This window comes from Grus americana, chromosome 13 (genome assembly GCF_028858705.1).
Source record: "Grus americana isolate bGruAme1 chromosome 13, bGruAme1.mat, whole genome shotgun sequence".
In the NCBI taxonomy this organism is placed as follows: Eukaryota; Metazoa; Chordata; class Aves; order Gruiformes; family Gruidae; genus Grus; species Grus americana.
The window spans coordinates 13,512,501-13,526,690 of NC_072864.1; positions in this window are offsets into that span (position 1 = coordinate 13,512,501).

Genomic DNA, 14,190 nt, shown 5'->3' on the forward strand with positions numbered 1-14,190 from the left:
TACACTGGTGCCTTTTATCAGGATTTCCTTTCATATTGCTCTCTAAGCAATGACTTTGTAAGGAGATTAACTGCATTATATGCTGCCACACATTAAACAAACCCACATGTATACAACACAGCTTTTAAGAGATTTCTGTTTTCCCCAGGATGGCCCTTCCTATCTTTGAAGATCTTGGTTTTTAGCACCCTACCCCTCAAGAACTGGTCCACTACCAACATCAGCAGAGAGAAGGAGTTCCAGATAGATCCAGTATCCATCTACAGTGCCAATAAATCAGGTGGAGATAGCTTTATTATTCCTATTTCATGGGGAAATTGCTGATCAGCTCTGCTTGTTATCTGAGATAAAGGCAAGAGAAAAAAAATAGCGGAGACTGACAAGACAAGGCACACATTTCCCAATAAAGGCATCTTCTAAAGAGAAGTTCCTTTAATAAGTTCATTTATTTATTTCTTAATACTTGTTCTAACTTTTTAAAAAAGCTTTTTTCTCACTGATTTCTGCAGCTTACAAAACCAAAACCAAACAAAAACCAGACAAAAACAAACTGCAACATTCCCAAACACTGTGCAACCCACAGCAACATCATTGGCAAGTTCTCATTCATTCAGTGAGACGTAAATTGGGTCAAACGTAGATGGTTTTCAAGGGACTAGCTACAGATAGTTCCTGTAAGCACCACCTTTCGTGAGACTGCCTAGAGCAGCAATTTGTTACTGAAATGGACCCGATACTCGGGTAGTCAGGACAGGGGTGTACTGTTCCTTCCCAAAGACCTACCTGGTACCGGGCAGCGACACCCAACGAGAGAACCTGGGTGGATGCAGAGTCAGTTCTTCACCTTCATGTTGCACGCCACTTTCTTTGCTTTTCAAGGACCGAGTTGATTCTCTGTGTTTGATTATTCCGTTTCGTGTTTTCTGCTCGCATACACATAGCGCTCATCTCCCAGGCCAGGCAGGTCAGGGGTCCTGGAGGGACCAGCTCCCACTGCCAATCCCTTCACGGTCTTGCAAGCAAGTGAAGGCAGGAAGTCTTTTCTCTCAGCCTCATTTGCCATCTATCCCATCTCTTCCAGCACCTACCCTGCTTTTCCTGATTTCTATTGCTCTCTTCCTTTTCTTGACTTTCTGTCAACACCCCCAGCATCCCTGAAAGTTTTAATTTTTTAAATTCTCTATCAAAGCTACTAAAACAAGGCTCTAGAGCATTGATTGACCTTGCCATACAGGTCTGAAAAGACAATTATTTTTTTTTTTTTAATAGTATTATTACTGCTTCAGCTATTGGGAGACAGATCAAATATGCTTCTCTTTTTGTAGGGGCTGAAATAATTTAAATGCATGATGTAATTGTCCATCCTTTTTCTGTGCAAATAAGAAACCTGCAGTCAAGCAACTCCATGTTCAGCTGTTTTTCCAGCTGGAAAGATGGAAAAAAAAAAAATCAGAGTATCCATTCACTCTCTGAAGAGGAAGCAACCAGTCTTTACACAACGAATTAGTTTATCCAGATTTAATATTTTATATTTAAGGTGGAAGCTGATCCAAGATCTTGGCTTCACACAGATGAAAAGCAGGCTGCTCATATATTGCTGAGCCTATCCTACTTAACTACAGCTAGGATTGTGCATGTGGAAACTGTATGAACAAAATCAAGAGAAATAAAAACTGGAAAGTCTGTATGCAGTCATCAGCCAAACCTTTCTTCAAATGGACACTATCCAGGTACCAAAATAATAGAAAAGTATCATACATGCAGCCTGAAAAGTTATTGAAGTGAGGCTGCACAGTGTTCATATAACCAGATACATCCAGGTTTTTTCCTCCAGTATCCCCCCTCTCATGATGCCGGCTTCTGCCGTTACAGATTTTCCTTTGCCAGACACAATACTGTTTTGGCAACTAATCTCTTTGTCCCCACGAACTTTTTCTTATCCTGGACACACAAATCTCCTCTGCCCCCTGTGACCGTAACAGCAGAAAGCAGTTGATAACTGCGGACCATCCTTCTCCAGTCCTAAGCTGTACCGACCACTGATCGCTTTGGCTTAGAGAAACTAACGGGCAATTAGAAAACAGAAACTAAGTAACTGCGGTGGACATTCAGGAAACATGCATTATTTTCTGTATGAAAACTACCACCTTGCAAGCCTCACAGGTCTCAGAGTGAAATCAAAGTAGTACATGCTTCTTTCTAGGGCTATTTATAAAAAAAAAAAATCTTTGGTGATGTAAAGGTACGACTTTGAAGAACACACAGATATCCAACAGTAGAAGTTGGACACCTAATTGCCATGATCACTCAATACGGCTGAAGTTATGTGGTCTACGTGTATAAACAGTACCAGGACCAAATCCAAGAGCAATAGCAACAAGGGAGACCAGATGTCTTTGTTCCAGCCCATGCAAGAGGACGCTACTGCTGTCTGAGATGCGACTTTGTTGTGCCTCTCAATCAATCGACGACTTTGTTAGATGAAATTGTTTCACTGCAAAAACCCACTAAAGTGCCGCTAAGAGAGGACCAACTTCAACCACAAAGCCTGCTAGACTGAGTACAAACAGATCAGTACCTTTCATAAGCAGCTCACCTGGATTTTCCATTCTATTAAAAAACATCAACAGAATTGATTTTAGAACAATTGACCAGAAATGACCCAGGTAAGTCTGGGCTTTAGGTACACAGATGATGGAACATTTGCACCTCGCAGTTCCCCGGAAGAGACCAATGAAATGAAAATTTCCCAAAGTTACTAGAGCAGTTCTTTAAGAGAGCTGGGGTGGAAAAACCAAACACACACACATATATGTTTGTATATATGTACACACACACACACGTGGGAAGAGATTGATGTGCCTTCCAACCTGAATTATCCTACAAACCTAAGCTCCACAGAGTCTCAAAGGCAAGATGATGATGGGTCCTTACGAAACAGTGTCTCAGAGAGTACCATTTGCCCTCTTAGAGGGGAACGGGACACTCATCCAGAGTGGTAGCAGAGATCGCGTATCTCCAGCTAGAAGGAGGAGCATGCCACCCTCCCCAAAAGCAATAAAATCCCCTCGTGACCCAAACACCCACATCATGCTGGGGTCACTAGGAGCAGAAGTGAGGGACTGGCTCGGCCAGAACCAGTTGCAGAGACAGCGATGGAGCCTTTGAGCTCCTGCTCGCCTGCTGCAGCCCCACGGCGGGTGTCTGCATCCTCCTCCGCAGTCCCAGGCCCGGAGCGAGTACCACTGCAGGTGACTCCACCAAGCTGCTTTGCGTCATTCACGTTTACACATCCAGGTATGCCTACACATATGCTGACACAGGGCCACATATTTCCGATATTTTCATTTGTTGCAACATTGCATATACGGTAAATACATCCATCCTGCTGCAGTAAATCATCATTTTACAATGAATATATACCTAGATTATTACTGTAATGCTGATGTATTGAACCATTAGTATAAAAAAGCAAGCAGGTGATAAAAATGATGCAAAGACTCCCATAAAGTGAGAAACAAAACCCAAACTACTGTAGCAAACATTAGCACTGAGATAAGTAAATTAGCGATTATTCTGGAGATAAATTAGTGGGTAGATAGGAGTACGTAAAGTATATGTTGCTGCTTGTATCTTTTTCAGTTGGGAACTGTGAGCTGCATCTTCCCAAATCTATGTAGCATCAGTGCAATAATATGGATGGATATTTAAGACTAGGCTATGGCCATGACTCTAAGGCAATTGCCTTCCATAGAAGTCAGCACACCAGCAAATTTCAACCTTATTAACTTTGCTGCTTTTATACATCGCACTAATTAAAAACCCTACCATAAAAGTTGCTCTCAGATACTTTGCGTAGAGTAAATATGCTGTGGGAATCCAGTGTAACTGCAAATTTGCCTCTAACTAGAAAACAGTCAGTGACCCTGAAGAGATCAATTTTTAGGCAGCAATACAAGGTATCCGTGGAACAGAGAGATTAACTCTTCTCAGCATTTCAAGACTCCCAGTGAAATCAAATCTTCAGAGAAAACGTATATCCAGAGTGACTTTGGAATCCAGACCTAATATATGGAGAAACTTTCAAAGCAGGTCATTTATTTGACATAATTGTGCGAACATCCCTTTAAGCTGTGCAAACCAGAAAGATCATTTCAAAATATTAACTTATTTCTTGCTATCAACAACAATGCAATTAATTCCCCTCAATAAAGATTGTTTTTGCAAAAGAGCAATAAGGTGCCTCTGCAGGGGGCATCATTATCATTAAATAATCACACCCCAGGAGACGCGAAGCACTCTGCTGCACCATGTACATTTTAGCACTCCAGAGTATGATTAGTTTGTGTTAACCACACCCCAGCATAGCTAATTGGGAAAAGAGTCTATAAAGTGAGGAGATGTCTGCATTTATTATATTTTTGGAATGGAGAGTGACACTGGGAAGTTTCTCGCCAGTCCCACGGAAAAGGTGGCCAGACCGACCCAGCCAGGCAACGTCTTCCTCCAGCTGCAACTGAGGCAGAAGGAGCCCGTAAAGTCAACTTGCCATAGAAATGCGTGTTAATGTCTGCATCCTCAAAAAGTTGTGTGAGCAAATCCCCATGCATAACAAAGAGTTATGACTTCAGGATGCTATGTTTTTCCATAAAAACCAAAACAGGCCCAGCTGTCCTGCACAAATACGCAGGAAAACAGACACACGATATTTTAATGGAATTGCTGCTTCTGATCTGCTGGATGTTTTATGCCACTTTGGACAGTCTTCTGTGATACATGGATTGGATGGATATACGCAAATGGATGGATTTTAAAAAATTGTATATACTTTCAGAACATAGATAGTTGCTTTGCATGGTGCCATAGCTGTCCTGAGGACTTGGTGGTTGGTTTTTTCTGTTTAAAACAGTAGTCTTTACCACAGAACTCATCCTGGAAATTAGATACTCCAAGTGTGAATGGAAGTTATGACGATTGTACTCTAGACCTGTCAATTTTCCCTTGCTGAAAAGGACACAGAAGAAAATGATGGAAGAATCATGGCTTTGTACACAATTTGATTATGAATAAAGCAGAAACCAGCTCATCATTCTGGAGATGAAATTCAAGCCTGCTTTGGCAGTCGCAGGCATGACTTCAAAGGTAACCACACAGGCACAGGATCAGCGCTGTATACCTAGAACCATGTTCAAGGGTAAAGCGGCTCAATAACTATCCCAGCATGGGTCAAGCCTCACCGCTGGAGACCCACCAGCCTGGTTCTAGGATACTACATGACCCATTGGTTTCTGCAGACGTAAGGGAAGGGGGGGCTGCAAGAGAACTGTACCTCTTCAAAGAGATGGTGGGCTCACCATCGAGATGTCCCCCCTTGGGTGATGAGGGGACACATCCAGGGCAAGGCCACGTGATCAGTGACAAAGAAGACACAATAGTCACTTGAAGACTGTGAGAAACTATGTCCTCACTACATGCAAGCCCTCCGGGGGTAGGGTATGACGGATCGACCGGCGTGGAGGAGACGAGTGAGCAGCGTTAGTTGCTTGTATTACTAGCTTGGACTACCTCTATCATTTGGTGCTGTCATCCATTTCTGCTCATCAGTTTAAAGAAGAGACTGAAACTTTTCTGTAAGACGTATGGGCCAGACGCACCAGGTCTTACCAACGTGCCCTTGTTCCCCCTCAGCAGCCAAGAATTTCACTGGATGCGGGGCTGTCATTAAGGCTGAATTAGCAAAGCTTCTCCCATTTACTGATCAGACCAAGTTGAACAATGGTTGTTCAAGAGAATAAAACAAAAATTAGAAAGGAATTAGAGATACAGGAATTCAAACGAAGCGAACGATACCATATGCATGAGCAAGCAATATACTTTTTGTTAACACAGGTTATTTTATAATCAATATTTAAAGCGATTTTATCAGTAAGCGTAACTGATACTTCATGACTATGTATGTGTAGTCGGTAAGCTATAGATTTATAAATATGAGGGTTATCATGACTTCAGTGTAGCAAGGCACAGCCGTTTTAAAATTGAAATTGTCAGATTTTATCAGTTATCTCTTTCCACAGGATAATGTAACTTTACAATTACTTAGCTCATAAAGAACTAATTTCATTCAGCTTCCAATAAATACTTTCAAAATAGGAGTCTATGGCAAGATTTCTTGAGTGGTCGAATCATGAACAATAATGGCCATACAGACTTTGAAGGAAAGTCTTGATAATGAGATTAATACCTGCAGGCTTCTCACACAAAGATTTAGTTTTATAAGCAATTAATAACAACCTCTTTTTTCTATTTTTTGTGTATTACAAAAGAAAATAAGTTATTGATTTCAACTGCAAAAATAACTATTTGCATAACATTGTTGATTGTATGTTCTACTAGCACAATCAGAATTAATTGGAGCAAAATATTTTATTATTTTTAAATGGGTAAAGATTTTATATATATTAGCATTTGTATCTGATTAGAACAGTCTGTTTACCAGCACTGTTAGGAGCACGGATGAGATTACCATATTCAATCCACACTATGGCATAAAGCCTTCCTGTTGGCACCTCTGCACTCACTTGTGGGTAGACCGTTGAAAGCTTTCCTAAACTTTAAACGCGATGAGTATTAGCAACTATCGCTCAGCATTTCTTACATTCTAGATATCATGTTCTTAATTAAATATTAAGAGTGAAACAGCGATCTATGGGAATTTTGCTACTTATTCCATTTTATTTACCTGATAAATCCCATTCTGCGCTCCGTGTTTGTACGCGGGAGGAAGCCCACACCCAGCAGAAGGTCAGTCAGAGCATCTTCCAAGTTTAGTCTACATAAATAACTGATGGAACAAGATCATCTGCCTTTAGGGGGTGCTTCTACCCACGGGAGGGATGCAAGTCAGATGTCTGCAAGTTAGACAACCTGGATATGCTCTTCACCTGCAATTGGACAAAGCTGGAATTCTGTGATGAAATAATTCACACCATACTTCATCTTTCTCAATTCAGTATGTTTCTAAACAGAAACACATTTGCTATGAAACCAAATATAAACTTTATCTTTAAATTGTATGCATGATTATCTTAAATTACCTGTTTTGTGAGAACAGCTTTTCTGCGAGTAGAATGGTTTCAAATGTAAAACTAGTGACACCACTTTTAAGTTGATGAACTGGTCATGCAATATGCTGTGCTCATTTGAAAATTTATATTCATATTCAGGCCCTCAGTCTGGAGTAAACACCAAATCCTTTCTGGTTCCCAGACTGAAAGAGTTTTTTTCAGTAATTTATTTTCTAAATGAATTCATCATGAACCAAATGACTGACATCACACTGAGCCAGAGCTTTGGTAGCATCTCTGCCCACCTGATGTTCCACTCCAGCCACCGGGCAGCACACGTGCTTTGCTGGGCCAGGTGTCCCTCAGAAATACAAACCATCTTCTGCTCAAAACAGCAGCAGCGGATTTCTGAGGCTGGGGAGTCAGGGGAAAACCAGTATATTAGATGAAGAAATGGATCACTGCATGTGCACAGTAAGAATTCACAAATGCTGACACATGATGTTTTGAAGACCAAGCTGTTGCCAGGATGGGACTCTGGTCCCCTGTGGTTTGGTGTTTCATGGTTGCAGCGAGCTCCGGCAGCAGCAGCACTTCCAGGATCTCTCTTCTCTACCCAGCGACTTATTTTTTCAAGGACACCAACTACTTTATCTTTGACCCAGCCCACCCCTGCTGAATTTGGTTGGAATTGGCTTCTTCAGTTAAAAGCTTCTAGGGAAGATGGGCAGGGATGTGGACACGTGGTTGCATCAACCCTTGCTTTCCACAGCACATGCTCACCTTACATTTCCCAGCTCAGTCATCATCAGAATATTTGGGTTCGGCTTTCGTCTAGCTGAGTTATACACAAATTTTGGACCATCACCAGCTCAGGAGCGGGATCTCATCTGATCTGTTTTCTCATGCTTGCTTTCCCTGAACAACTACCAGCTGAAATAGATGCAATCGGAGAATTAACCAGAGAATTTCCAAGTTGTCCCACAGCAATTAACATAAAAATAAGAACAAGGAGCAGGAAAGAGAGACCGTGTGTGTGTGCGCGCGGGGAGATTCGTGGGCATTAGGTTTTAAAGATAAGTACTATTTAGGACTATTTGGTGCCCCAGTATTTGAACGGCTCAACTTACTAAGAGGAAAAAGCATTTTAAAACCTCAAACCACTATAGCAGGTTCTTGGATTTCATCTGGTTTGACTATTTGAAATCCCTGATAGGCTGGCTAGTCATCCAACGTGAACAGAAACAAAATAAAGTGATATGGGACCAGTCCACACGCAGATTAACTACAGGCACAAAAAGCACAGAGGGGAAAAAGCAGTAAGAAATTAAAGGAAAATTTGAAATACCTAATAAATCTGAGAATTTCATAAACATTCCACACAGAGGAAAGAAACAAAATATGGCAACTAAATTATGCATTCACAATCGTATGCTTAACTGGGATACTTTGCACTCAGATTTTGGTGAATGCCGCTTTTAATTCCATTGCAGATGTTCGTATTCATAACACGGACTATGCCCAAATTTAGCCAATATCAAACTGCTTTTTTAAATATACTACAAATATCAAATGCCACAAAAGAGGCCAGAATTAAAAAGTAGAGAATGCAAACTAGACTGTGAAAGAAAAGGAGAATAGATGAAAATAATTTTTAGAAATATCAGTTCTCGGAAAATCGCTATTAGCAAATTATCAGTTGCTTCTTCAAATAATAAAACTTTTAATCAATATGCAAAAAAAATAATCAATTGCATCTCTCATTTTTTATCCTTCTTTCTTTTGCTCTCATATTTTATGTTCAGTAACTCACATTTCTCAGTCCACTGTGTAGCTATGAACTGAAATCAAACATTCAGACAGTAAATGAAGCTGCAGTTTGTATTTATAATGCTCCTATAACTATGTATATATATATTATACAATCTCAATCTCTGTTAAAAAAAAAGAGGCAGTTCAATAGAAAGAGATCATTTTATTAAAAAATCATGAATGCAACTGCACTCATTCAACCTTAGAAATGTTTTGATGGCTTTTCAGCACTGCAATATACTTAGATGGGAATATGTCATTAATATAAACAGCAGAATAGAAACTATTAAACTAACACAATTTAAAACTGAGCAAACCTGAGTATTTGATTAAAGTTTTTGTACATTCTATACACTTGAACAGGTAACATAGAAGCATAATATTTTTGTTGATTTTTAATTTGTTAGAAGTATTACACTTGAAAAGCTAAATTTTCAGTAGTTTGTATTTAGAAATTAGAAATCTGGTCCTGTAGGAGCTTCTTTAGTCTGATTTTCCTGGCTATATTTTGAATTTCGAGAGAAGTCCAAGACAAAAATCAGTAATGAAGCACACTGTAGGAACCATCTCCCTTGTTACAAAGCAACAGCAAATGTGCTGAGTTTGAGTCAGCGTACATTTGGTAACTTTCGGTGATAAAGATAAAATCCAATTCCGTATATATTTAATGGATACCAAATTTTCTAGAAGATTTGCAAATAAAACACTACGGTTACAAAGGTCATGTATTAATATGTAGCCTAGCCTTTAATGGATGTGTTTATTTTTTTAGACTGAATAATTAGCTGAGCATTTTTTCCCCAGAATAACATTGCATCACACAAATGCAGGGAATTGCTTACTAAAAACAATTTAAATGATACCTCGTATGCAGCGTGTGCAATAACTGTGCTCCTATCTCTAGGATATTAGGGTGAATTTTTAAAGCAGTGCACAGAACATAATCTTGTTATTTGCTAACTGGATTTGTGTGCTTAAGACTCACACACTGCTTTGAAAAACTACCCCTTCAGAAGATCGACCTGGGCGAGGAACGGGAGTTTTAAACCTGGATTGGAACAGAAGTTGTAACCCAGCTCGGCAGCAAAGGCTGGCTTAGCAAAATGACTTACCGTAGTTATACTACCATTTGAATGGCCAAATTAAAGAAACTGATTCTTATTCTAATCACATCCAGTGGAATTCTGATATGCTGACACCCAAAATTATGGCTCTGTCATTAGAAAGAGAATGAGTGGGAATGTTTTGAAATTTTTTCTGTAAATTATGAAATAGACAGTGGCCTAAGTGACAAGAGATGACATTTTTGGTTTTTTGATTATACAGTTAAAAGTTTTTAGTACTAGGCTTAATTTCAAGGGTGAATTGCATCAGTGTGGATCTAATCCAAATGAAATACCTTTAAGATTCTTACTTCTTCAACTATTAGAGATCTATCATGTCTACTGCATGAAGCCTCATTTTCATGTTAGAACAGATGGGCAAAATTGTCATTAACAGAAACTGACAACTCTAAAACTGAAATATAGATTTAGAAAGGAATCTAATGAATTAAATCAATGTTATTGCAATGAAAGCCAAAGAAATTAATAGTGATTTGTAAAGTTACCCTGTATTTTAACCTCAGTATATTTTAGTCAGTGCAATTTTAACATTCACAATACCTTTTCAGATTCATTGTTAATGACTCACAGCGTAATACGCTCCTCTTAATATATCATCCACTCTTAGGAGAGTTGGGGACTTTGGGCTCCATTCAACCAGATCAGTCTGCGGGATGCCGAGAAAGACGACAAATCCAAACGTAGCTGCATTTCCCCCTGTCCTGCAGCACAGAGGCAGCAGCACTACGGTGCTCCATGCACTTCTGGAGCAGGCTCCTCTGTCTACGCATTTCTAACCAAAATGACTTGCAACGACGGAGTTGCTCAAAACTCGCTTCAAGTCAAGACTCAGTTTTTTGTAAGCTTCTTTAAAGGATGTATCATTTATTTTCAGCCTTCTGGCTCCAAAATAAAATATTTTCCAGCTAATGTGTCTTGCTGGATACTGGGTTTTTTCATTTGCATATCTAACATAGCAGTTAAGATTTCTGATATAGCACATATACTGCCCTAGATGAGGACAAGTACCTTCACATTGTCCAAGGACACTTTGTTGTGAAACTATGGAAGATAGAAGGCAATGTATCAGACGGATATAAATTAATTATCATAGTCATAAGACTCATCCCGCGCTGCAAGGGGAGCAGAAACAACACACCCAAAAGCCCTCTCGGGCTAAACGGCCACAAACCCTACAAGCTAAGTCAGAGCTGCCCGTGCTCACGAGCCCCACAACTCCTGGTTTAGGCACTTTTCTACAATATAACTGTTTTCCATTTAACCCTTCTTTCTCAAAAATAAGGGTTGGTTGGGTTTTTTCCTTGCAGACTACCAGAAATAAGCAATTTTTATATGCAGCCCCTTTACTTTTGCACGTATAGGTAGGTAGCTGCACGTCTCAGGTAGTGCCAGTGCTTATTCATATTGCAAGGCTAGAAGTAAAATAAGCAAAACATGCTTATCGAGTAAACGGCATGGCTGAAAGCAAATGCCAGAAATGGGTGCTGAAAGCAAATGCCAGAAATGGGTGCTGAAAGCTGTCACCCTGATGGAGAATTCAACAAGAGCAACGAGACTTGTGTCACTGGCGATATTAAACTGGATTTAACAAAAAGAAAAGAACAACGCGTGCTTGGTGCCTTTTTCAGCAACAGGAAGGTTTCAGAAGGGGAAGAAATGCAATATTTGAGCTGAATCCTTTAAAGCCAATTATGTGCCATTTTTAGCTGTATTTCAAGCAACATCATAAAACTCTGGCTTTGCACGTCATGTCTCAGCAACTGCTGTTTATGACATCATGCAAGACCAATAACGTATTTGATTGTACAGAATTATTTATTCAATTGCCTGTTTTGCCCGATAACATCCTGCTCTGTGCTTCCTAGCTGCTTTCTGTCGGCTCCCAGTCCTCACTTTCTTAGCACCCCTTGACTCCCCTGCTTTTGTAAACCCAGCAGTCCTACAACATCTTGATTTTCACTTCCCTTTGCTAGCGGGCAAAGCGCAAGGAGACATTAGAAGGGGCGTGCATTTTGCTTGGCGCTGGTCAGCGTGGGGATGGCAACACGTAGGCAGAGCGCTCTCCTCCCCTCAGCCTGGCTTTGATGGCTGAGTCACCAAAAAGCAAAATATGTCATCTTAGTTTCTGTTGAGATCTTTAAAGAATCTCAAAATATATTCATGATACCGGGTCTGGGATTTGCTCGAGGACATCGTCTTAGGATCTTGTCCGACACGACTGAACAGTCATCGACTGACTGACAACTCACTCACCACACATGCATGCAAAATAGGAAACAAACATCAACTGCTTTGAAAAATAAGATCTGTGGGAGAGAAAGAATCAGAAAATTATTTCCGAAGCTCAGAGACTTAATAATGAAGGCAGTGTTCAAAAGATACTTAAAGAGCATTACAGACAGAGTAAAGGTTTAAAGCGCTATTTTTAGTGATGTTCAATAAAACATGCATCTGCTATATGTTTTTGATTTTATGAGGAAGCTTTTTCTTCGTGACACTAGAACGGGTTTGTCAAACTTCAGTCTAGCACGAATCATTTGATTGAAAAGTGCGACAGACACACAAACAACAGGATCCCACCTCCAGAAACCTCTTTTTGTTTCAAAAAAATTTCCATTTGGATTCAGAGGCTGAGGATCAAGCCAAGTAAAAATACAGCGTTCCATTGAAACGGAGATGTTTTATTAAGAGCAATCTCTTGCCAGCAATATCCGTTATTCTCCCCACATGCAGCAAACTTGCCCATACATTTTTTAAATGCAACTAACCTTTGTTTATTAAACAAATCAATCTAAAGTGGAAAGTGTGATTTTAATTGCAGTTTTGCATTTAACGAGGCAGCGCACAGATCTGGCTGGGAATTTACCAAGCGCTTTCCCGGGGGCTAAACCCTTCAGACCCTGCCAGGCTCCCCAAGTTTTGCCCCCTCTCCCCGAGCTGGCAGAGCACCACAGCCGGTTTTTAGGTATTCAGCACACCCTTCACCTTGAGTCACTTGCTCATGCATTCGCCACCCTCTATTTACATACATTACGCCCGCCCGCGCCGCGATGCCAGCCGTGTATTTCCACAGGCTCGGCTGCCCAGCCTTTAACTCTCGTTCATCCCGGGGTCCCGCGGCGGGTGGGGGCACCCCGCCGCCCCCGCACCAGGCACGCACGGCGGGCAGGGAGAGCCGGGAAAGGGCGCTCGATCTTTGCGGCAGGGCTCAGCGCAGCACCGTGTGCCACGGCAGCTGCCTCCCACAAAATGTATGCGAGGCGATGATCTATTTTACTCCGTGTGATTAGTGCTAGACTAACTGTTCAAAGGGAAGCCAATGCTACTTCGCTAATTCAGTCACATACAACATTAGATCTCTGAAATATGCCTTATGTACAGCCTGCATTACCTTTTACAGACAAATACAAAAACATGGTCAACATTTGCAGTAAAATTATCATAGAAATGCCATCTGAAACCTTATTTCCTTTTACAATGTGCATTTCACAAATAACTTGTATTAAAATTATGTTTTACAGGGCAGAAATAGAAAACAAATACTCCCAGTAATTTAAACAGGCATTTGCATAACATGACTAAAAACATGTTAGAAAGAGTTCTGCAGCTGGAAGAGTGAGGTAGAAATACAGATACAGTGATTTTAACACTGAATGTAAAAATGCCTTTTGGCTGTCATGATTAGTGAATTAAAGCGTACTTTCATCAAAACTATTCTAACTAAGATTACTATTATTGTTCGTACGTACTGCTTCCTGCTTGTTAAATACCATAATATTAGTAACAGGTAAATCACCGATCTCCAGAAAAGTCTCTTCACTGAAGCATCACCCAAAAATATTACCTTATTCAAGCCTTCGCCTTGCAAAAACCACTTCCTATAATGACAAATTGTTATTTACAAAGCTACACTGTTGCTCAAAGTGTTTTAAGATTAATTATGCCTTGTGTTTAAAAACTGAATTAACCCGTGAGGCTGGGGAGTTTAGAGGAGCACCCGGAGCAGAGCGATGCCACAGCCCAGCATCTTTGGGGACCCAGGAGCACCCCAGGTGGGCACCGGCCGGGAGGCTGCTCTCGGCACACAGGGTGACGCCGGGGAAGGTGTCGTTTATGAGCGGGGTGAAATTATAAGTAATTAGGGAAAGATTTTCTACAAGAATAACAAAGGAAGGCGAGGCAGATGCCCA